Source organism: Dipodomys ordii, unplaced genomic scaffold, assembly GCF_000151885.1.
Source record: "Dipodomys ordii isolate 6190 unplaced genomic scaffold, Dord_2.0 Scaffold11, whole genome shotgun sequence".
NCBI classification, from domain to species: Eukaryota; Metazoa; Chordata; class Mammalia; order Rodentia; family Heteromyidae; genus Dipodomys; species Dipodomys ordii.
In genome coordinates, this window is record NW_012267227.1 from 18,308,321 (window position 1) to 18,332,422 (window position 24,102).

Below are 24,102 nucleotides of genomic sequence, written 5' to 3' on the forward strand. Positions count from 1 at the left end.
ATTGCCTGTTTATACTGAATGTATTTCAGAGTCTTTGTTTGTATAGCTCTTGGGATTCTTTTTGAAAGTTCTTGAAGTTAAAAACACCTTAAATCTTCTAGTGCAGCTAATTTCTTTTTTATTTATGCTACTATAAATAAAATACTGTAGTTTACAATGGGGTGTCATTATGACAGTTCCACACATGCATACTGTGTAATTTTATCATATTTACCCTCTCTTACTTTGAAGGTGAGTATGTTTAAGAGTATATGTGTGCATGTGCACACATTTTCCATTTGCTTTAAATTTTTATTGTATTTTTGGCATTCCAAAGTCTGCCTTTTAGGTCAAATCTATCAGCATTTTGTTTGCTTAAATTCATCCTTATCCTGGGATGAGAATAATGTTTCTGGTATTTTCAACTCGTTTTTAAAAGTTGGTGGGGTGGGGGTGTATCTCAGTGGTAGAGTGCTTGTCTAACAGGTTCAATCCCAGAAAATTAGTGCTACTGTTGATATTTGGTTGTTGAGTACAGCTGGAATTTAATTTGGAGTATGATGTGAGCAAGGAAGTTAACATTCTCACCTATATTTAGCCCAGTACTGAAATATACCCGAGGTTATGATACAGAACAAAAAATGACATATGCTAGAGGAATAATGTGCTATCTCATCTACACTTGCTTTTGTTTCCAAACTCTTCTCCTTTTATCACTGTTTATCTAGGGCCACAACACTGAATTCTCTCACTTATTACTTTTGACTTTATCTTATTGCTTACAACTTTTTGGTGGGTGCTTTTTATAGTTTATAGGAAATGTTAGTAATAATTTTTTAACCCAATCAAATACAAAGAAAATAAATGCCCCCAGTGGAATTTTGACTATAAAGTTGTCAATTGCATTTAATGGGCCAAATTAATCTTAGATGGTGTGAAATCTTCTCAGTAGTCTTCTCATTCCAACCTTTGTGAAATGACTGTCCTGACAGTCTGAGATCAGTCGGGTATTTCCTCACAGTGGAGATAATGAAGATGTCCTGTGCCTTTTCAATGGGTCTTTGCCTAGGTCTACCTGATACAAATATCTGAGCACTTCTACACAGTGTGTGATTACCGGGCCTTCCCCGAGTGGGCTCAGCAGCTGACTCATCCCGTGATTTTCTTTATCTTAAGGACTCGCTGTGTGGGGTCCCAGCTGGGAGGTCTGTTCCTGAAATGGACTGCTGCCGCCACATCACTCACCTGCTTGCTCTTTCTCTAGAGGACAGGGTCATGGAAAGTTTAGGCGTAAGCTAAAACGGTCTAAATTGTAACTCTATTCTGCTCTATGTTGCTAAGATGATCATAACAAAAATGACATATCCTATTTCTAGAGCAGTTGAGGAGAATTTGTGCATTAGGAAATTGAGCAGGATACTCGTAGGACCAGCAGCACAGATAAGGATAGCATGTCTCATGAATTAATTCCATGGCAAGTGGTGGTTGTTGTTGTTGTTTTTTAATGCAAAGCACTTGTTGATTTTAGAAAAGTCTAGAAGGAGCAGGAGCCCTGGGGACATGGGCTTGAGAAGGATTCTGGCTGGCCAGTCTCTGCTCCTGTGTCTCTGTTTTGCATAGCCATGAATTTTCCAGAACTCACGATCAGAGGAGCTACTTGGGTGCTTTTCGCGGCGCACTTGTCCTCTGTGTGTGAGCGCTGCACGCTGGCCTGGGGTCTGCTCCCCGGTGAGGGTGAGCCCAGCCCCGAGCCGGTGAACGGCCCTTCCCGGGCTCACGGCTCCCTCCGTGAGAACAGCCGCGTCACGCAGGCCCGTGGGCTGCCCGGCCCCCTCCCGCGCATCAGGCATGAATGGTGGTGGAACGCACACACCAAAGCCCTCCGCATCAGGCTGGGACTTCAAGCAGGCCTCACTCTAGATACCACGCCGCTTTCTCCACACAAGTCCTGTGGGCCGGGCACCCATGGCTCACGCCCGTCAGCCCAGCGACTCAGGAGGCTGAGATCTGAGGTTCCAGGTTCTAAGCCAGCCCCGGCAGGAAACTGAACTTACCATGGAGCTGTGGCTCAAGAACAAAGAACCTAAGGGACAGTGCCCAAGCCCCAAGTTCAAGCCCCAGTAATGGCACACACACATGCATGCACGCACGTACGCATGCCCGGGCACACACACGTTTGCATACTTGCACGCACACCGTCCAGCCATTGGCTGAGGGGCTGAGGTAGACCGTTACCCTCTGCAGTAACTATGCTGTAGGCAAAGGCCGTTCAGTGGAACAGGACTAGGTTGGGCTGTCCACTGGAACGCGGCTATCTGGATGGATAACCACGCCTCAGGTGGGACCTGCATTCCTGGCTGGAGCTGACATCACCCCCTGACCTTTGCCCTTCCAACTATGGACCTGTCTTCTTGGCGTGTAACCAGCGTGTGTGCAAGCCAGGGCCCCCTCCTTCGGGACCCATGTCCTTCCGGCGCGAGCCTGGCGGGGCCTGCGGGCAGCCAACTCCGCGCCAGGCCGCGCCACGGCCGCACGCTGGCCTTCCGAGCGGGCTGCCCCGGCAGACGGCATTGTTCAAAGCGTCTCCACAGAGACCCGGGAACAGAAACCTCTCCAGCTGAGACAGTCTCCCACCAGGCCGGGGGCCACCGGCGGTGTCCTGACTTGTCTCTCTTGAATCTCCTTTTTCTCCTCTTCCACTACCACCACTGCACACGCAGCCCGCCACCAAACACCGCACATACCTCGGCAGAGGCTCTGGGGAGGGAAGCCACCGCTCCCGGTCAGATGGGCCTAGCTGCCCAAAGAAGAGGAGAGCAGCCCTTTCCTTCCTTCCCTTGCTCACATACAAAGAATCCTCCTGTTTGCTTCCCCCGTCCTTTATCTTTTCCTCCACCCTGGCGGCGCTACCCCACATGCCCGACTGCAGGAAGTCCAAAGCAGCTCTTCTCTGCGACAAAGTAGCCCCCCCCCATGCCCATGTGCGCCACGTGTGCTTGCACACGGCCATGGGCAGGCCGTTCTGACTCTACTGAGAGTCCAGCAGCCACCTTCACCAGCTCAGCTCCACAGCCACCGGCAGCCGACAGCTTCAGAAACAGAGTCACGGATGCTTCCGTTCCGTTCCGGAGCAGAAACCGCTGCACGGTGCCCACAGACACAGCAAGGCCACCCACCTCCTCCTTCCAGAGCACTCTCAGCTGAACAACAAACAGCCTTCATTTCCAATCTGAGATCTCGGAAGCCCTCCCAAACCAGGAGCAAGGCCAGGGGGCTGCTGCCTGGGTGTGGAAACTGGTCCCCTTCACACACTCGCATGCGCACACACACGCACACATGTGCACACACACACACACACGATGGCCACGCAGAGCCACACCAGTGAGCCAGAGTTCAGGGCGCGGACACCCAGCTCCCAGAGATCACAGAAAACGAAGAACAGCAACAAGAGCGGCGCCGAAGGCACGCTCCGCAGCCTTGGCATTTCTGTCGGCAGACAGCTGGCCCCGGTGCCCTGTGATCTCACAGCCTCAGGAGCAGCCCAGGGCCCCGGAGGGCAGCGCGCCGCGGCTGCTGAGCCACGCAGGACGGTGGACGTGACGCGGAGCCAAGCACCATCCCCTGATACACATTTCCATTTCTTTTGGGTGAACAATCGGACGAGGAACTGTAAGATCCTAAGTCACATTTGGCATTTTTGAAGCTTTTGAACATAACCATTTTGTGGTGTGTAGCAGTATCTCACTGTGGTTTTAATTTGCATGTCCCTGATGACTAATGTTGTCAATGTCTACATCTGTGTGTGTGTGTGTTTGCATGCATGTGTGTGTGTGTGTGATGTCTGGCTAAGTTTTTTTTTTTTGCACATTTTTGGGAGAGTACTTATCTTTTAAAACACTACCTAATTGGATGAATAAGGAGGTATGGCATAGCACGGCGGTCGTGTATGTATGGGGTAAAGACAGCTAAATAAAGGAGAAGGCTGAGAATGAAATTGTCAGCCTAGAAAAACCAAAAGCAGAACACCTTCCAACATACTTAGTGGTGGGCGCGAATCCACATCCCCTGCCACGCTGCGCGGGTAGAGCTGCCCCGGCCCCGCCACGCTGCACTGTTAGAGCTGCCCCGGCCCCGTCACGCTGCGCTGTTAGAGCTGCCCTGGCCCCGCCACACTGCGCGGGTAGAGCTGCCCCGGCCCCGTCATGCTGCGCGGGTAGAACTGCCCCGGCCCCGCCACGCTGCGCTGTTAGAGCTGCCCCGGCCCCGTCACGCTGCGCGGGTAGAGCTGCCCCGGCCTCACCTGGCCTGTGTCTTTTGTCTTCGGCCCCGTCCTTGTCCTCAGCCGTTCTCCTGAGCCTCCTGCACACACTCCCCGGCGTGTCTTGGGTTGCATGAGTACTAGCATGTGCGTTGTGCAAGGGGCTGGCCACGGGGTCATTGGAGACCAGAAGACAAGGGCCAAGCAACGCTTAGCAGCCAGGAGGGCAGCGCAGTCTTTAGCCAGCTCTCCCTCTGCTCGGTGCGCCTGGGCCTCCAGCCCTGCCCCTGCCCCCGGCCCTGGGCCCTGCCCTGGTTGCCCTGTCTACTTCCTGGTGGGCATCTCCACACTGGCCTGGAGAAGGGTGTGCAGGGAGACGGCAGCAGGCAATGTGGGAGGAGCGGCGGCATCCACGGCCTGGCCTCGGGTTGCTCAGGAGCCCCATTTCCATCCTATCCCCGCCAGACCCGCCTCCAGGTACCTTATAAACTCCCTTCTCCTGCCAGGAGAAAGGAGGCAAGTGGCGGGCGGGCGGCTCCGTAGGGGCACTCCGGCCCCGGGCCCCACACACAGCCTCTGCAGGCCAACCTTCAGACTAGTGCTATTCTGCTTTGGCACGCACACACACACACACTCACTCACATTCATACTCATGCACACGCATGCGTGCACACACACACACACCCCACCTCCCCCAACCCCACCCAAAACCCTTGGCTGCTACTGCAGGATCTCTCCACTTTGGTGTGTTTACTTATTTGTATTGATTGCTTGTAGCTGTTTGTTGTACTTATTTTTTAAATCAGTTACAAGTAGCTGTGAAAGGAGCTTGGCTTCGCGTGTTATCTGTGAGCACAAGGCATCGTTATCAGCGTCACCCGCCACCACCCCTTCCCTTTACTAAAACTGTCTTCCTTTCATCTCGGGGTTGGCGGGGAGCCCCCCTCCACACACAGAATGTTATAGACGGTTAGGTGGAGAGATGTTCTTTTTTGGAGGAAAATTCCATTGTTTTCTCGGGAGTCCCTGTGGCTTTCCTGTGCCACGCGGTCCGGTGGGAGGGCGCTGTGGGCCCGGGAGGCGCGGGCTGCCCTGGCTGGCGCTCACACCCACCGCCGCGCCTGCCTCCACTTACCGCCCGGCTCCCGAAAGATCATCCACAGCTCACTGTTCCGCCCCAGCCGCGCGTCCACTTTCACCTTGCTTTGGGGGCTCCATTCGCTTTTGGGGGAGGCAGGGGTAGCGCTCTGCAGATCACACTGCTGACTCTGGAGCTGGTACTGATCCAGCTTCAGAGCTCCAAGAAGTCAGGCGAGGCAGGAAGGAAGGTGCGCTGAGAAGCGCGCGATGAGTAGACACAAGGCAGCCGCGAGCCCGGGGAACGTCCACGCAGCCGCCCATAGCGGGCCGTGGTTCTCTGGTCATCTAGATTGTTCCAGAGGCCTCACTCGGGTCTAGGGTAGAAGTGACCAGGTTTACATGTCAGGCAGAACCCGGAGCTGTGCCCGGGCCCCCCTTCCACGCGGCTGCGCCCTCTCTGAGGCGACCCCTCAATGTCCTGCCCGTGATTCCCCCTTCCACTTGTGCGTGTCGTGTTCACATTTGCTGTGGGCATGGGGTGGGATTGCGTCTGCTACTCATCTTCTGCCCCCTCTCCTTGTTCCTCTACGGGATCTTGACATGGCACACAAGTTGAGATAGTGGTGTTGGTTGGTCTGGGTTTCTGCTGGAGGCCGGTCTTTGTTAGAATGGATGTCTGAGCGTCCTGCTCAGGACGCACTGCAGCCGGGCTGCGAGACCCAGGACTCCGGTCAGGGCTGAGGCAGCGGGCCTGGGCGGAGGCAGTGCCCATGCACGGCACACTAAGACGTGTCTTTGCTCTTTTTATCTTGAACTTTTACCACATCTCCTGAAAGACACCTTGGAGTAGCACAGCAATACAGAAACTGGATTATATCACAGTCAGAAACTGAATTACATCATCATACCGCGGCCCTCGCAAATATCCTGAGGTCATTTTGGCCCGAGGCCCCGCCGTGCCCTTGCTTTGGTGAGCCTTGGCAGCTGACAGCGCGGGAGAGACCTCCTGAGAGCAAACAAGAAAAAGCAAACCCGCCCGCAGAGCCAGGAGCCGGCAGACCGCCCGGCCGCAGGCGGCGTGTGAAGTGCAGCGGCATGTCAGGATGCGCGTGCGCCCTCGCCCTCCTCCTGGGGACTTTGTTCTCTCTCAGAAAGGGCTGCCTTTGGCACTGTGTGCACGTGTGCAGGGGAAACGGGGAAGTCGTCCACTGGGGTGTTCTCAGTGACCAGCCAGGCCAGCTGGCGGGAACAGGATTTGGGCTTGGCACTAGCCTGGTACAGAGTGTGCCTGGACGGACGGAGAGACGGACGGACGGACGGGTGGGAGGGGGAAGCCGTGTGGAGACAGAGGTTTCTGTAGCTTGGACAGAGCTCGAGGCTCGGAGCCGGGAGCGACGCATCGCACCGCATTGTGCGTGTGTGCTGGAGGCGGAGGGGCCTGGGGCCGGGCCGGGCTGGGCCTCGCTCCGCGCAGGTGTGCCAGCGTGGTCAGTGCTGCCCACGGGCAGAGGCCGTGCGAATATGCGACCTCCCGGGGACCGGCAGGGCGGGGTGCGGGGCCGCGCTGCCACACAGCTGCCGCACAGCGCAGCGCTCGCCAGCAGCGCCCCCCTTGCTGGCGCTCTGCCACCGACGGGTTCGTGGATTGCTCAGCATGGTGAGCTCAGAGAGCCCGCGCCTCTGCCCGACACAGTGGTCCTCGGCAGACATCCCGACGCTACTGTGCACATGGTTTGCCCGGGCCCCCCTGGAACAGTCCACGCCTGTTAAACCTCAGACGAGGCCAGCATCTCTCTGTACCTCCCCCCGCCCAGTGATGCTGAGGGTCCAAGGACCGCACGGAGCCCCATCGCGCAGCACCATTGCTATGCCAACAGGGCGGCCACGGAGAGTAGAGTATGGGAAGGAGCAGGACGGAGTGGACATCCTTTCCCCGTGCAGTCACGGCCACCCAGGCTCCCTGCAGACCCGATCCTCACCTCCGCGCCCCCCCACCCCCCCCCAAGAGCCCACGCCTGGGCTCCGGAGGCCGGCCTCCTCGAGTCCGGGAACAGAGTTTATCGCTTTGCCACAATAAAGAGCCAGGGTGGGTGCAGAGGTGGTTGCTTCTGCCCACCGGAAGACGAATCTGGCGGTTCACTCCGCCCTGTCCAGCGCAGTGTATCGATCGCACGTCTCCTCTGGTGAGGGGGGAAGAGCGGTGTCTGCTGGTCAGGGGTTTACCTTATCATTGGAACAAACAAATAACCCAGTGCAAGAAAACTGTGAGTGCAAGGGACACAAGTCGTGCTAAGGTGAATATGCTCCAGTGCCGATCGATGCCCCGTGCGGTCAGCGGCCAGCACTGGGAGCTGCTCATCTCCGGGTCCGAGTCTGTCTCTAGGCTGAGGGTCTGCTGTTGGACTTGCACTGTGCTTCTGAATTCTTGTGGCTGCAGACGCGGGAGCTCCTGGGTGGGAACAGGGAAGACAGGTTTGGCGCAGAAACACAATCCATTGCTCCTCGCACTCAAAACCCCCAGCAAATGCAAATCGGTTGCCCACCCCGGCCCTCCAGTGAACAGAACATTACTTGAAACAAAACCACCACAAGATCGGTGTCCCCCTCCCCCTCCCCTGGGGCCGGGTTTGCCTGGACTCGGCCGTAGTCTGTGAGATTCAGCCCCAAAGTGAGTTCTTTCCATAGAAGGTGAACACAATGGGGCCGAATGGGAAAGGCCGTCCCTGCCTTGCAGGGCAGATACCTTACAGTTGGTGGATGGAGCAGACAAAAGGGGACGGGGCTGGGAAAGGCCCTGGAAGGCAGAGGGGGACTCCTATCTCCCATCTTGTGGGCGAAAGCCCAGGAGAGGAACAATGGCGCTCAGTGCTTATGGAGCATTCAAACTCCGGTCAATGCCAGTGCGAGTCGGTGACAGCCCCGGAGAGCAGGTGACAGTGGTCTCCTCCTATTTCGGAGAGGCATGCGGGCACTCAGGCTAAATGTGACTGGCAGAAAACACTCCTGCACCCATTCACGTGCCCAGCTGCTGGTCCAGGCCCGGTCAACACGGCCCAGCCAGGCAGCCTCCAGCCCCAGGGGCAGGAACAAACGTCGGGGTCTCTGAGAGCCCCCAGGGAAAGCCCATCTCCCAGCCAGGGCTGAGGGAAGGGAAGCATGTCTCTTGGCCTGGGAGTCTCTCCTGGCTCTCTCCAGAAAGTTCTCCTTCCCATGTTCTGTCCTCTTTGCAGTTGTAGCCAAACGCACTATGTGTGGTCTCCCACTGCGTGAGGCTCGCTGTGGCACCTGCAGCTTTGGCACTGGAATGCTGGCTTGCTCTAGGACACACGGGTGTCCTAGAAATTGTTCTGATGGGCCCCCCAGACTCCTGCCGGCAGACCTGCAGGACCCCTTGCCGTGGGCTGGCCTTACTCTCGCCAGCAGCGGCATTCGGTGCCAACAGCTCCCAAATGGTGGCCCATGGGCCTCACTGGCCCTCAGACTCACTAGCCCCCCTGGGCTTCATGGTCTGCAAACACATGAATTGCTTCCCCAAGACGTAGGAGTTTTCTATGTGGAAATGCAGATTTGTGGTTTTCCTTGAACTGCGGGCATCGGCGATCCCGGGGTCATGCTTCTGCTTGGAGACATGGACCAGACTGAGGGACAGCTGTCCACTCCTCAGCCACCCCTCCCCGCGGTGCCTTCCTCCTCCTCCTCCTCCTCCTCCTCTCCTCCTCCTCCTCCTCCTCCTTGGTCACAGGGGTATTTATGTTGAGGGGCTTGGCCTTGATGAATCACAAACACAGCCTGGAGTTACTTCATTTTGGTTTCATAGGTGGTGATCTAAGTAGGCAAGAGATCAGAGTGGAGATGGGAAGGGAGACTGAGGAGGACAGACAGTGGACTTTGGGGTAACTTGGAAACCCTCCCATCCAGAAGCCTCTGGGGAGACTGCCCGAGAGCCCTTGGCCATCCCTAGGGAAGGGTCAACTTGTTTGCTTGGTTTTATTTTCCAGTCCATTCCATCACTGGCCTGTGCATTGACACTAATTCATAGAAAAGGAAGTCCCATACGATACACGCCCATTTTTATTGTTAGATCTATAGCCATAAAGTCTATTGTTCACAATCAAATAAACATAACAGGAACAATCTTTACAAAAGTTTGTCTCAGTACCAGCAGTTGCAATGGAGAATTATGGTTGTTTCGCAACATGTTTTTCTGAAGTTAGGAACTAATGCAGTTAGGGGTGGACAATTGAGTCTATAGTTGATCGGCATGTGAGGCTTAAGCAACAGAAAGGCCAGTTTCGAATGCCTCGCCAAGAAAACCGCCATCCCTGAGCGCCACCTTCATATTAAAAAATTAAAAAGCATCGTGGAAAAATAGGATCAGGAAAAAACCCCAGTCATTACCAGGTTTTACATCCAAGTCACATTTCTCTTTAATTCAAAATTCCAGAGAGTCCTAGATCAAGTAATCATTTGATTTTCTTCTTCCGCCTCTTGGTTTGAAGACTGGCGATGGGGTCGCAGGGGCAGAGGGACGCAGGCAGGAGAAGGCCTTGACTCAGAAGAGGCTGGCTTCCAGTTCTACTGACAAATAACTATGTCATTTGATACAGGATCAAACTAGGATAATCAGCGTATCCCCTAAATATGTCTTTGTGGTGGGAGCACTTACAAATCCCCCTTTTAAGGCTATCTTGGAATATTTTAATGCATTATTATTAACTAGCGCCATGGTGCTATGTAGCAGAACACAACAACATGCCCTTCCTGGTTAAGTGGACCGTCCTGCCCACTGTCCCTGCCTCCGTGGCCCCTAGCCCCACCCACGGCTGCTTCTGCCTTCAAAACCACCTCGTTTACCACGTGTCTGTCCTGCTCTCCCCATGGTCAAGACTCAAACTCCACCTAGAGCCATCAGTGAGCGACGATCACACACAGTACTTAGACATGCAGGAAAATGCCACATCGCATTAATGAAACAGAAAATTCCGTGGCTAGCAATGATATAGATGAGCCAGGAAGGCACCGTGGAGGTGTGTGTGTGGCGGGGCTGGCTGGCTGGACGGGAGGTGCTGAGCACCGTGCTGCAGACGCGGCCGCCGGCGCCCGCCGCACCGCTCCGGCCCCAATGGAGTCACACCACCAATTAACCGCCTGTGAATCTAATTTGTGGATTCTACTTGTGGTTTTTTGCTGTTTCCAAGGAACCAGGAAATAGTGAAGCGTTCCATGGATAGAATTAGCAAGGGTAAGAGATGGAGAACAGAACTTCAGTTATTCACGGTTCTCGTGGAGCGGGAGGTGTGGGAGCCTGTCACGGCGACACAGGCCAGTCCCGAGCGGGGCTGCACGGTTGCTGGGAGGTTCGTGGAGACCTGGACGGACGTTCCCGCCGTTAGCTCCATCCCGTTCAGCATTCTGTCCACCACCGAGAGAGAGGAAGGAATCGCTAACTGGGCCTTTGGCCGAGACACAGGCGAGGTTGGTGGGGATGAAGCTGGAAGCCAAATTCAATGAAGTCCAAGTTCTAAAGCGAAGCCCGTGCCTGGGCCATTCAGCGAGCGCCGCAGTCTGGGTAACTGCGTGGTGTGGACCTTCACACTGCCATCGGCCCAGATCCCCTCCGCAAAGCCCACTTCCGCCGTGGCCTCGAGCGAATGCCCTGGTGATGGCAGAATTACCCTCGGAATCTTAAAACCATGCGGGCAGTGTGCAAACACTCAAGGCCAGGACTTCATAGACTTCCACATCCCAAATAGTGAGCACAGTGCCCAACATGTCGGGAATTTCCAGAAACTCTGGGCTGTGTCTAGAATAGAAAATAATGTAAACGTAGATACCGTTGAGCAGGTGATCTGAGTACCAGCAAACGTGTTTCTTTTTCTAGAAAAGCCACCAAAGCCTTCCCTGGTTTCATACCACCCTATGGAAGGGCCTGAAGTTCTTATGTTTAGAACCATCAGAGAGAGACATGATAAATAAGTCGTGTCAGAACACCCACGTTCCATCGTCCTGTCTCTCCTCCCTTTCCCTCCTCCCTTTCCCTTGCTCACCTGGGCCCCTGCAGAAGTCATAAATGTCCATGTCCACGTGGCCCGAGCCTCCTGTGGCCAGGGGGGCCGAGGACAGCGCCGTGCGCTCCTCGCTGCCCCGCAGAGCAGTGATGGACGCCAGGTTAGGAAGCCAGACACGAGCCCGCCTTGCCCCGCGCCGCGTGGAGGGGCGGCTGGCAGAAATGGGGGCCGGGTGCTGCGTGCCTTCTTCTTCCTCCGTGAATCCCACTTCCGGGAAGTCCTCACTCCTCAGGGCTGCGGGCTGCTGAGCCCGTCCCAGCGGTGATGAGCAGCCCGGCCTGCGCCTGGCAGGGTGAGGGCCCGGCCCTCGCATCCACTCACACTCGGGGACCAAGGCTGTGGCAGCCGTGCAGACCCTGGGCTGCCTTCTCGGCCTCTGTGACTCCCCAGGCCGTTAGCCCTGATCCAGTTCCTCAGGGACGTCCGCCCGATGGCCTGACGTGAGGTCCATGTTGGCTGAAAGTCGGCTCTGAAGGGGCCATAGGCAGGAGCCTGGGGTCCAGTCACCTGCGTGTGGCTCTCAAGCCCTGGTAGAGATTGGAGAGGATTACCCAGAACGGGGACTCCCACACCAGCGAGCCCCGGGCTAGCCGCAGGGCTCTGCGAATGCTCGGTCTGGGGTCTCCTGTGCTGTGCCCACTTTCACACGCGGCCTTTCGGTCTCCTCGCCTCTCCTGGAGATCTCATTTGGAACATCTGCTAGCGGCTTCTCAAAAGGTCCAGCCACACTCAGTAACAACCGTACACGCGGTAAATGCACGCGAGCAGGTGGATGGGGCTCGGCCTGGGCCTGCGCAGGAGCCAGTCTTGGTCTCGCTGGTGGAAGGAAGGAAGCAGTGGGCAGGAAGCTTCCGCTCTCTCCGCCTTCCTCTCGCACAGATGTCCCGGGTACCCCTGCGCACGCGGAGCCCTGGGATTGCCTAGGACTGAAGCTGATGGCCCTGCTTCCATTCCAGGCCGGCCAGTGCTGTGGCAGAGTCGGCCATGGCAGACACATGACCTTACAACCTTGCACTTTAAGATAAACCCTTAAAAACGGGTAGCGGTTTTCAGAGTGCACGGGCCCCCCCCCGAGGTCCCGACCTGAGCACAGAGTCCCCACCAGTGTCAGAGTTCGCCGTCTCCATCCTCATTCCATTGCCAGTGTGCAATGGAAGTTTCCAGGGGCCGTGAGACACGGTGTCACAGCAGGGCGATGGCAGAAGCAGACGGGAGCGTCCATCCGTCTTCTCGAGGGCCAGACGTGGGAAGAACGACAAGAATGCAAACCCGCGCTGAGCCTCCTGCACGTGTTTCTAGTTTGGGGAAACGGGGTCATTTTTCATAGGATATGTTATTTGTATCAAAGTATAATTCCGTTTACTTTCAAATGAATTCACTGCTTTCACATTTCCCAGTTTGGGTTTGTGACATGTAAATATAGAGATATAATCCTCATTTACTCAGTTATTTGAGAAAAATCTCAATGGGATTCTTAGTCTTTTTTGTTTTTGTTGTTGTTGGTCATGAGGCTTGAACTCTGGGCGCTGTCCCTCAGCTCATCAGCTCCTAGGGCTGGTGCTCTACCACTTGAGCCACAGCGCCACTTCTGGTTTTCTGGTGGTTTATTGGAGATAAGAGTCTCACAGACTCTCCTGCCCGGGCTGGCTTTGAACCGCGATCCTCAGATCTCAGAGTCCTGAGCTGGGATGATAGGCATGAGCCACCAGCTCACCGACTCTCCGTAATTTTTTAGGAGTGTTAAGGCCGCCCTGAGTCTAAAACGTGAGCGCTGCTAGCAGGGGTGGGCAAGGAGGGAGGCCCAGCTGGGGGTGGAATGAAGCCCAGCGTGGCTGGTTAAAGTGGGGGCCAGCAAGGGCCAGGAGCTTCGTGGGACACACAGGCCATTGTTTGCCACTTGGGCAGGCGGAGGAAGCAGGCGGTGAGTCAGGCACCCACTTGTCTCAAAAGGCATTTTCTAAGGGTTTCATAGAAATCAAAACAAAACCAGAAGTTGGAGGGAAGGTGAAGGGCGCCAGGACAAAGCCAGGGCCCCCCGAGACACAGTGACACGGAGGGCCTCAGCGGTGGCTCCAGCCTCGATCCCGAGACCAGAGGGGAGTGGTTCTGGGGGAGACCCATGCCAGGGAGCGTCTAAGAGCTCCCCTGAAATACTCTGGACGGCGGGGTCCTCTTTGCCCTGGGGGCAGAGGGGAAGATGCCACACGTTCAGTGTAACACACTTGGCCATAACTGAAGGCAGTGTCTGCTCTGTGGCGCGGGGTGCCGCCCGCTTCCCGCTTCCCACGCCCTGGGCCGCCAAGCGGGGGCAGCAGGGGCTCCCGGCCGCCACATCGGCCGCCCAGGCCGGGCAGCACGCGCAGCCCCTGGGAGGTGGGAGGGCATGCATGTGATTTTGTGACCATGGCAAAGACTCAGCTGTGTGCTGCCGAAAGCCCCAGTTTGCAGTTTAAACTCAGGCTCTTCATTCGAATTTTCAGTGGGTTGGTTGTTGTTGTTGTTTTTTTTTCCTCTAGATTTGAACACAAAGGAGTAAAATTCAGAAATGGCTGAAGAAAAATCTTAAGCAAACAAAAGCTCCAATCTGATTCCCTCCCCACCCCCAGATAACTGGCACAGAGTGGTGCTGTATATCTTAATGCATAAAACACTAAGATAAAATCAATGGAAGGTTTTATGCATACTGTTTGGTAACCTGGATTTTTTTTATGGGCAACTGGTAGCATAACTTTCATGTCATTATAAATTATATCCTTCCTCAGTATTACTTAGAAGACTGTAGTGTGTGTGTGTGTGTGTGTGTGTGTGTGTGTGTGTGTGTGTGTGTGTGTGCATGCGTGCACACATGCACATGCTGTCCTGGGGCTTGAACTCAGGGCCTGAGCGCTGTCCCTGAGCTTTTTGTGTTCAAAACTAGCACTCTACCACTTGAACCTTAGCTCTACTTCTAGCTTTTCTGGTAGTTAATTGGAGTTAAGAGTCCCATCGATTTTTCTGCTGAACTGGCTTCAAACCACAATCCTCAGATCTCAGCCTCATGAGTAGCTAGGATTACAAGTAGTGAGCCACCAGTGCCCAGCTTTGAAAACTATATATTTTTTTAATACGGTACTTTGTCTTCAAACATTATGATTAATTCCAAATTTTCACCATTACAATGACTCTTACTGAAGCTTTTTAAAAACTGATTATTTTAGTTGTATGCAATTATGTAGTATGACAATGATACATATCCACAGTGTGTAATGATCCAACGAAGGTAGTCAGTAGTTCCATGTAAAGTATTTTTTAAGATGCTTGATGAACACACGATAATTGTGCATATCTGTGAGGAAAAGTGTGCTATTGCACTGTACGTATACAATATGTGATCAGATCAGGATACTTAGTATTTCTAGCTCTCATTAGGCATTGCTTGTAGGGGCAAAAAGCTAAATTAAGGCACGAGTCATTTCTTCTTTCTAAAAAGACAGTAATCCCCTGTAAATGACAGGAGCAGTTTAAGAGGTGGCCATTCTTTCTTCCTTGGGGATCATGTCCCTTGTGCTTTGTAACACCCACAGTAGGACCTGAACTGGCTCATCTCCTTCCTTTCTGATTGCTTAAGAACCTTACAAAATTATACGTGGTTGATTTGTTAGACACTTTGTTAACTCAGAAACTAAAGATATTAGAAAGTATTCAAAGTATCATTGCAGTGATTATGGTTGGTATATTTCAGTAACAGTAAACAGTGGACAAACAGATAAAACTTGACTCTGTTTTGACTAGAAAAAACACCTTAATCATATTCATCTTACAAACCAAGGCTGCACAAAATGACAGGAATTGTAGTTGGCTGAGCTTCAAGCGACTGCGGTGTTCACAATCCCGCGGTGCTGGGGCGAGGAAATGTAACCCCAGGCCGGTGTCCCATTCTGCTCCTGAAATCACCCCCACCCAGCGGGGAGGTTGGGTGGTTCATTTGTTTGGCATATATTTCCTCTGAAGTCAAGACCAGGGAGTGACTTCACTTGAGTCTATGATTCTCTGGTTGTTTCAGGACCACAAGTTGCATTTTTGAAATCCTTTTAGAAGATCATATCCTTGTTGGAGTCAAACAGTTGGGAGAATGCAGATATATGTGGTTAGATGCATGGAGGTCACGGCTGTGGCAGGCAGAATTTTGGGGTGATTGCCGGGCTCCTGTTGTTACCCCCAAGATGATAAGATGAAAGCGAGGGTATCCCGGTGGCCTGAACATGTGAGCCCTTTAAAAGCGGGGTGTTTCCTCTAGCTGGGAGTAAACGAGGAAGTCAGAAATGTGAAGTAAGAAGGATTCCAGTCTCTCTTGCTGGCTTAGAGATGGAGGCCCGCATGAAAAAAAGGTAAGAAGGAACAAGCTCTCCCAACAACCAAGACTTGGACTCACCAAGTATTTAAAAAGGTTTAAGTGAGGTAAAAATAAACTTTACGATCATTTCTGTAGCACTGGAGATTGAACCCAGGGCTTAAAGCAGGCAAGGTACCGCCACACAATCTAAACTCCCCTAGCCCTCGATTTTACAAAAACTTTTTACTGAATCCCTCTATAACAGAAGAATACAGTACCGTCAAAGGGACAAAGGTTATTGCGCGCGCACGCATGTGTGTGTCTGTGTGTCTGTGTGCTGTGCTTACAGACATGCATGTAGACACACATGAGCTTGTATAGGAAAGTGTCTTATAAATTGGGATGATTGTGCACAAATGCTAAAGGAAAACATTCCAGCTGGGGAAGGAGAGGGCTGACTTTTGTTTAGACCTGGAGAAAATAACGTGCTCTGGAACTGTTCATGAAACAATTTGGGAATAGGAAAGTCCACTGAGATGAGCCAGGAGGAGAGGACCAGACGGAAAAGGAAGAAAGTGGAGGAGGAAAGCAGGGTTTCATTCCCCTTCTCTAAGTCCCAGGGCAACCCTCTGGGAGAGGAAAGAAATTGTCATGGTGTGTCTTTCAGAAGTTCCCCGGGAGTTAAGGATCCTCAGTCAGGAGCGACGGGGCCTTACGCCTAATACCGTGTGTCACACCAGGACACACAGCAGGGCAGGGAGGGACATCATGTCTTAAGAGTATCAAGGAACAACCGTGGCTGGCAGCATGCTCAGCAGTAAGAGGGCTTGTCTACAAGCGCAGGACCAGTATCACCAAACCAAACCCAAGAATAAAACATTTCAGTTGAGATTTGCAGAACTGAAAAGCCTCCTGTGACCAGATGATGCCCTCTGACCCCAAACCTCAAACCTTCGTGGCTATGAGAAGGTACCCCCCAGCCTGCAAACTCCCAACACTCCCTGGCACAAGTCATCCAAAACCAGCTCCCTGCGAGACAGACCTGAGACAGCCGCCCTCCATCTTCTTGGCCAGCTGAGCTTTTAAAATCACCTGCTGGGCCTCAGCATCTTCTCTGACTTGATGGACTTTTTGACTACTGAGCGGAAGAGTCTAGCAATGTTTTTGTGTCATTATCTTCCATTTCTTGGGTGTTTATTTAATTTGTTGTCTCAAATCCACTGAAATGACCAGAAACCTTGTGTTTTCTTTTTTTTGTCAGTCGTGGGGCTTGAACTCTGGGCCTGGGCGCTGTCCCTCAGCTCTTCAGCTCAAGGCGAGCGCTCTACCACTTGAGCTACAGCGCCACTTCCGGTTTTCTGGTGGTTTATTGGAGATAGGAGTCTCACGGTCTCTCCTGCCCGGGCTGGCTTTGAACCGTGATTCTCAGATCTCAGCCTCCTGAGTAGCTAGGATTACAGGCGTGAACCTTGTGTTTTCTTGGAGGATGCATCTCACAAAGCTTTCTTAGGGACCAAGATGAGTAACGAATGCATCACTGGGTGAAATCGCTCTCATTGGCTCCTAGACTACAGAAGTCATACTTCTTCAAAACTTCGGTGTTCTCTGTTAACCTGTTCATAGACAACAGACTCTGGGAACTGGTGGAGTTGGTCGTTGAAAGGCTGGCCATGGAGAAAGACCTGGTGCATCTGGTAGATCCCACTGGTACTAAAGGCTGACTCTTAGGAGGTGTGAGGGAGAGAGCATTTGGACGGATGCAAGCAAAAGATCAGTAGATTCACACGGGTACAAAGGGAAAGCAAGTGGGAGAAAATGAAATCAAGTTCCCTGTCACTAGGGTCAGCACGCTTCACTCTGCAAGTGATTCCAAAAGCCATTCTTCCCGCTGACTGGCCACACCAAGGGGCCACTGACCGGTGCCAGCCCCAGAAGCCGCTCTCATCTTACGCCACTATCATGGACTACTTTGCAGGAACTGGGCTGTTTTCCTCACCTTGAGCTGTCGGCTAAGGGCTAAGCAGACTGCAGCGTGAGCAAGGAAATCCCATTGTCCTCCCCTCCGCACCGCAGCCGCCCTGACGCCCTCCGGCTGGCAGAGCTTTCAGACAGCTGTGACCTGAAGAACAATCTGAGACCCTGGAGACAAATCGAGATGGTTCTACACCTACTCTTCAGAAGAGTGAGAAGACGTGTGGGTTGGAGTATCACAACAGGATTTGGGAGAGACAAACAGACTGCAAGCAAGTGTCTTCATCCCTCGTCTTACATCTTCTGATTTGTGTAACAAAAGAGGTTTTGGCATACCACCTAACTGAGTATAAGCTCAATAAATGTCGATTGTTTTCCATCTAATTTTAGGTAAATTTAACAATGGGTTCTAAGAGCTTAAGAAAATGACTAATGCCCGTGTCATGTGGAACAAGAACTTTGCACACTTCCTTTACTCTGAGCTCCGAGTGCTCACCACCCGCCTCTCGGCCTGGCAGTCCACAGGAAGGCCAGCCGCCACGGGGGGGGGGGTGTCTCCGTGTAATGGTCAGTTTGAGGAGCCAGTCAGAGTGGAAGCCTCCAGGTCTTCCACTGACAGGGCACATGACTGATGTTTCAAGCACTGGGTATTTTTTCACTGAGGAACATTTGCAGGAATGTTTCAGAAGCTCTCCTGTGAGTCAGGGTGATTGAGTGATGGTTCTTCTCTGGTCTGTCCCCGTAATAGCACTCAGACAGGGTTACTGGTATAGCAGCAACTTTCAACAGTGACTTGAAATAGTAGTCTGTGTGATGGGCTGGGGGTTGGGTGGGCCTTCAGGAGGGGGCTAGATCACGGGTGCAGAGCTTTCCTGGGTGGGGTTCATACCCTTACAAGAGAACCTGGGACCAGGGTGCCGATGGCTCACGCCTGTCATCCTAGCTACTGAGATCTGAGGATTGTGGTTCAAAGCCAGCCTGGGCAGGAAAGTCCGTGAGACTCTTACCTCCAATAAACCACCAGAAAATCGGAAGTGGCACTGTGGCTCAAGTGGTAGCGTGCTTGCCTTGAGCTGAAGAGCTGAGGGACAGCGCCCAGACCCAGAGTTCAAGCCCCACGACCCACAAAACAAAAACAGAAACAGAGTGAGACCTTGTCTCAAACTAAACCAAGCCCAGTCTCAGACCTGGCTGTGTCCTGTTTGTGGCTCTTGGTTCTCGTAATGATCAACTTGGCTTTGGCCAGAGAAAGGAGTTCCTAGGGAGACCGGATGTGATCACCTCGTGACTCAGACTTCGGCAGACGCGCGCCATCTGCTCGCATTGAAGCCGCTTCTTCTTTCTGCACACCCGGCCCCTGTTCAGGAAAATGAGAAGCGGAAGGTGAGCTCTTCCGTGCTCCCGACCAGGGGAGTGGCTGAGAACACACAAAATCACCTCAGCTCTCTTTCTACTGGCTCACACAGACAGGTGTTACCCTCAAAATGGCAGGCCTTCGCTTCTAAAATACCTGCTAAAAGGTAAACCTGGAAGTGGGAAGAAGTGAAAAGGGAAACTGAGATGTTTGGAATGATCCAGAGCCAGACCCAGCTGCGTCCCAGCCCGCCAGGCCTCTGTCTGTCTGTCTTCTTTTTTTAATAATATTTTTTAACAATAATTACACACACACACACACACACACTTCTATTTTTAAGATAGACACTTGGAGGAAATGGTTGAATCTGGGGACTGTCATCCCCGTGCTGGCCAGCGCCGCTGACACGCTCGGTCGCTGCTGTGTCTTGCCACCGCTCACACGTGTGCCAGCATGTTCTCCGCTGAGAGACATCTGGGGAAAGGGTGCTGGGTGACCTCACCTCATCGGAACTCGCCGTGGCCTTATCAGCCTAGAAGCCTGATGACTCACCTCGAAGCCCTGCCTGCGGCTTTGAAGCCCTGGAGGTGAATGAAGTGAGCGTATCATCCTGGCACAGGTGACAAAGAAGCAGATGACCACAGAAACCTGCTCTTAAAATGTCAATAAGCCTACGTGCCTAGAGCAAACAGATGACATTAGAAAATAGAAGGACACACCACAATCAGTGGTGGGAGATTCCAGTTCACCTTTGCTGGTCATTCCAGCCAAGCGTGGTTGGCCGGGGCCGGGGCCGGGTAGGGTGAGGTCAGCTCCGTGGTGTTGAAACCTGTTTGACTCTCACAGTCATGTATCTAGAGCAGGATCTAAAGGATCTTCTTATAATCCACCGGGGATGGGGTGGGGGTGGGCCGTAAACCTTATGGTACCCGGGCGTATGAGAAGCAAGTGGTTCTGGGACTGACAAGGACGTCATCTGACTCTTCTCTGTTATGTGTGGTGTCCTGCATTCCTGCCCGCCTCTGCTGTATCATCCTTTGCTTTGCCTTTCCCTGTCACACTTTCAAGTTCTGTGGTAGAAGAACAAAGGAACAATCCAGTAACATTCTTACAATAATCCTAAAAGACAGAGATCTCAGGACAGAACGCAGACGATGTCTGAGGCTTAAGTCTGTGTAGTTCATTGGAAACGTGTGGGTTTCTCACACCTTCAGTAAGTGGCTTATCTCCTCTAGGACTTACTTTAATCCTTTTGATGAAAGGCTGTGATGTGAAGACCTCTTGGGATGGGATGCTGATGATTAAATGAGATGGAGTTATGGACAAACAGTTAATACAGCGCACTTGTACAGCAGCGGTGCTTAGTAATGTGTCTCCCAGCCCCGGCGGCCTGGGCAGGGGAGCTCTTCTGGGGGTGAGAGCTCTGCAGACCCCCAGATGTGACTGGAATGTTTCTTATCTTCGGGAAGAGAAGAGCATCAGATGCAGAGAATGTCTGGAGATGACTCGGGGCGGCCGGGGGGAGGGGAGGGGGCAGTGCCCACAGGCCTTGGGCCCCAGAACCAGAATGCCTTCCCCAAGCTCTGATCCCAGGAAGAACCTGTTTCAGCCGGTGTGGACGGCGTGGGCCTTTCCCTGGGTGGAAGCGCTCCTCTTGGGAGGTTTCCATTTTTGCTTCTGATTTCAACACACCCATGCGTCGCATATTGTCGCCTTCTGATTCCACTGGAGTCCTGACTTCCAGAGTGTTCCTTGATGAACACTGGTGATGGCCCGAGCAGGGCTGGGAGGATGGGCGGGCTGGCCCGGCCCCGGAGATCCCCTGCTTCCCCGGAGCCCTGCCAGGGGCCTGCCGTGTCCGCGCCCCCTCGGCTGACTGACGGCCCTCGGCTCTTGCAGAGTGGGAGGCAGCTTCTCAGACGGCTCCGCTTTGGAGTCTGGTGCTTTTCCACTCCCAAACTCAGGAAATAAAAGTGGGATAAAATGAATGTTTCAACATGATTGCTTCGGACAAAAACCCACTCCACACGAGCGTTTCTCACCAGACAGCATCGCGTGGAACAAGTGTGAATTACACGCCACATAACCAGTGTTCTGCTTTGCGGGTGTGCACCTCGTGAAGAGGGGTTCAGAAGATGGCGTCTGGGACGCTGTTCCGATCTGATGTTTACACACACTAGTTCAACATGTTTTTAAGTGCTTTTTGTTTCTAATACTATTAACTTTCCAAGGGCATTCTGGGTGCAACATGGCCACCAGCTTCTCAAAAGTTGAAAAACTGGAAATGAAATGGAGTAGCAGGAAAGATGCAACTTCTCTCCTTCTCTCCCTCCTTCTCCTTCCCTACCTCCATCCATTCCTCCCTCCTCCTCTCCCTTTCTGCCTTTCTCATTATCTAATGAACCATCACAATATTGCGTTGTATTCATTGTATTTACAAACCATCTTTTTTCTAAATGGCCGTTCATTGGTCATATAAATCTGCATTCATACTTCAATTAGTCTACTTTTTATTTTTGACAGTGCTTACAAATGTGTTGGGATGGGTCCTGTATTTGCTGTAGTTGTTTGGAAAGAACAATACGGAACAAAGTCCCCTTCAAAACCACACTTCAGGAAGGAAAGGTACAGGGAGGGGAGAGGACCCAACGGGGACACACACGCACACACGCACACACACACACACACACAGGGAGGAACGGAGCAGGCTGGAGTGGGTGGATCTGTTCAAGGGTGTTGTAGGTGTGCGTGAGCATTATCTCAATTCTCTCCTGTAGTACACGTGTATGCTGATTCAAACATAAAAAGCATAGATTTCATAATCTGCTAGACAGTTTCAGCAGAATTGATCCACACTACATGGTCTTTTTCTCGTTCTGGGAGCAGAGGGAAGCGTGGAGAGCACTTTGCAGGAATGTTCTAGCAGCCCTCCTATCCCTCGAGTGCTTGCCAGGGTTTGAAGCAGACGCTGGCAGGGCAGGGCCCTCGCTGTGGCTCCACGCTTTGTCTTGCGCACCTGGGCACCTGTGGAGGCTGGGCCCCTGTGCTGGGCCCCTGTGCTGGGTTCCATTCTTAAAGGGCGGCTGGGGTCACAGCCAGGAGCTCCCAGGTCAGGAAGTGAAGGGGGGCTGCACCCCCTGCCTGGGGGCCCTACGTTGTTGGGAATGGTGCTGGTGTTGAAGTGGGGGGGTGCAGCACAGCCTGGCCCCTCGCGCGGGGCTGTCGGTGTCCTCTGTCAGCAGTGCCCGCAGTGCCTGGATCAGAACCAGACCCGGCCACCTGCAGACTCAGCCAGAACCTCTCTGTCTGCAGCCTCCGCAGGCCTCCGAGGGGTTTGTGATTGGCAGGGTCTCTCCTCTGCTGTGAGCCTGGGCTGGTGAAGAAGGCACTGTAGAATGTTCCTCTCTTCTCCTCCCCGTGCTGTCTTGGATTGATCGGGGTGGGGGGGGCGGAATTGGAAAGAGAAAAACAAAACGCCGCGTCTGGGAATCTTTTCCATTCTCACACATCCTCCTTGACCTGGGGAACCTGAGCCCAGGGTGAAAAGTTCACCCCGTGGACACAGCCTCAGAGAGGCCCCGCAGCGTGTGTCCACGGGCGCAGCGCACGGCGTCCGCTAGCTCAGGAAGAGCAGCCCGTCAGACCAGTGACGAGCGCCATGTCAGTCTCCCGGCCAATCTCAGCCTCCTGCCGCGCAGAGCAGTGGGCACAGTGGGGCACAGGGGACATCACCAAGCCCTGGCAGACTAGCTGGCATCTGCGACACACGGTTGCTCCGTCTTCTCTTCTGGAACTGTTTTCCAGAATGACAATTCTTTTCCTCCTCTTAATTTTTTTTTTAAAGGAAAACACGCCAGGCCCGCAGCGTCTGTGAGCAGCATCACCCACACTTTCCTTCACCAAATGGCATGGCCAAGCGGCCAGCAAACAGGATCACCAGTGAGGTTTCTATTTGCAGGGTGGAAACGCATGGACGCCCATCTTGTAGAGAAAGAGACCGAGGCAGGGCGCCCTGGGCGCCGGGTTGGACGTGGCGTCTGAGGCTGTCTCCCGCGCTCGCGCCCGCCGTGGGTCTCAGCAGGGCCGAGGGTTGGCCGAGCTGCAGGACACTTCCTGACTGTGCTGACAGGTGAGCAAGACGGGCAGGGGGCCACGATGACTCACCACCCGCGTGTGACCAAAACAAGGCGCTGGCTGGCGTCCTCGGGGCTCCCCTCACGCAACGCCGTCCGTCCTGCCCTGACTTGGACCAACACCAGGACAGCCCGCGTCATGTTTATGTCCGTCCAGGAGTTACAGCCGTCTCCTGCGGAAAACAATGCAGAGCGGAGGCCAGAGCGCCGCCGCCAGGGCTCTCCGGTCTCCGTGGGCTTCCCAAGAGGAAACGGGCCGCTTTCCCGCTGTCTCCCGAGCCGTGTCCGGGGAGGGTCTGAGGAGCTGGCGTGGAATCAGGTCTTGGTTCTCGGGGACTCAAGTGGGTCTGGCAGGGGAACCTGGAGCAGACCAGAAAGAATTGTGGGGTGGTTTGTTTGTTTTTAAGGTACAAAAGTCTGGGTGAAGGCAGCACCGTTTCTCAGAGGAGCTGATGAGCGTGGGATCCGCTCGTTCCCGCTCCCGGCGTCCACGGCGGCTTTGCTCCTCATTGTCTCCGCTTCTGCTGGGGTTCTGCTGCGGTGCTGGCGCTGGCGTGGGGTTCGGTGGCGCGTGCTGGGCGTGCGCACCGCGCCGTGGCGTGGGCAGGCGGGCTGGCTTGGCGCGTGCTGGGCGCAGGCGCGCGGCCTGGCTGGTTCCTGCCCCGGCTCTCAAGGCCCTCCTCCTCCTCCTCCTCCTCCTCCTCCTCCTCCTCCTCCTCCTCCTCCTCCTCCTCCTCCTCCTCCTCCTCCTCCTCCTCCTCCTCCTCCTCCTCCTCCTCCTCCTCCTCCTCCTCCTCCTCCTCCTCCTCCTCCTCCTCCTCCTCCTCCTCCTCCTCCTCCTCCTCCTCCTCCTCCTCCTCCTCCTCCTCCTCCTGCTCCTCCTCCTCCTCCTCTGCTCTGGCGCACCTGTGACTCCCCACTATTTCATCTTTGCCGTGAGTTTCTGC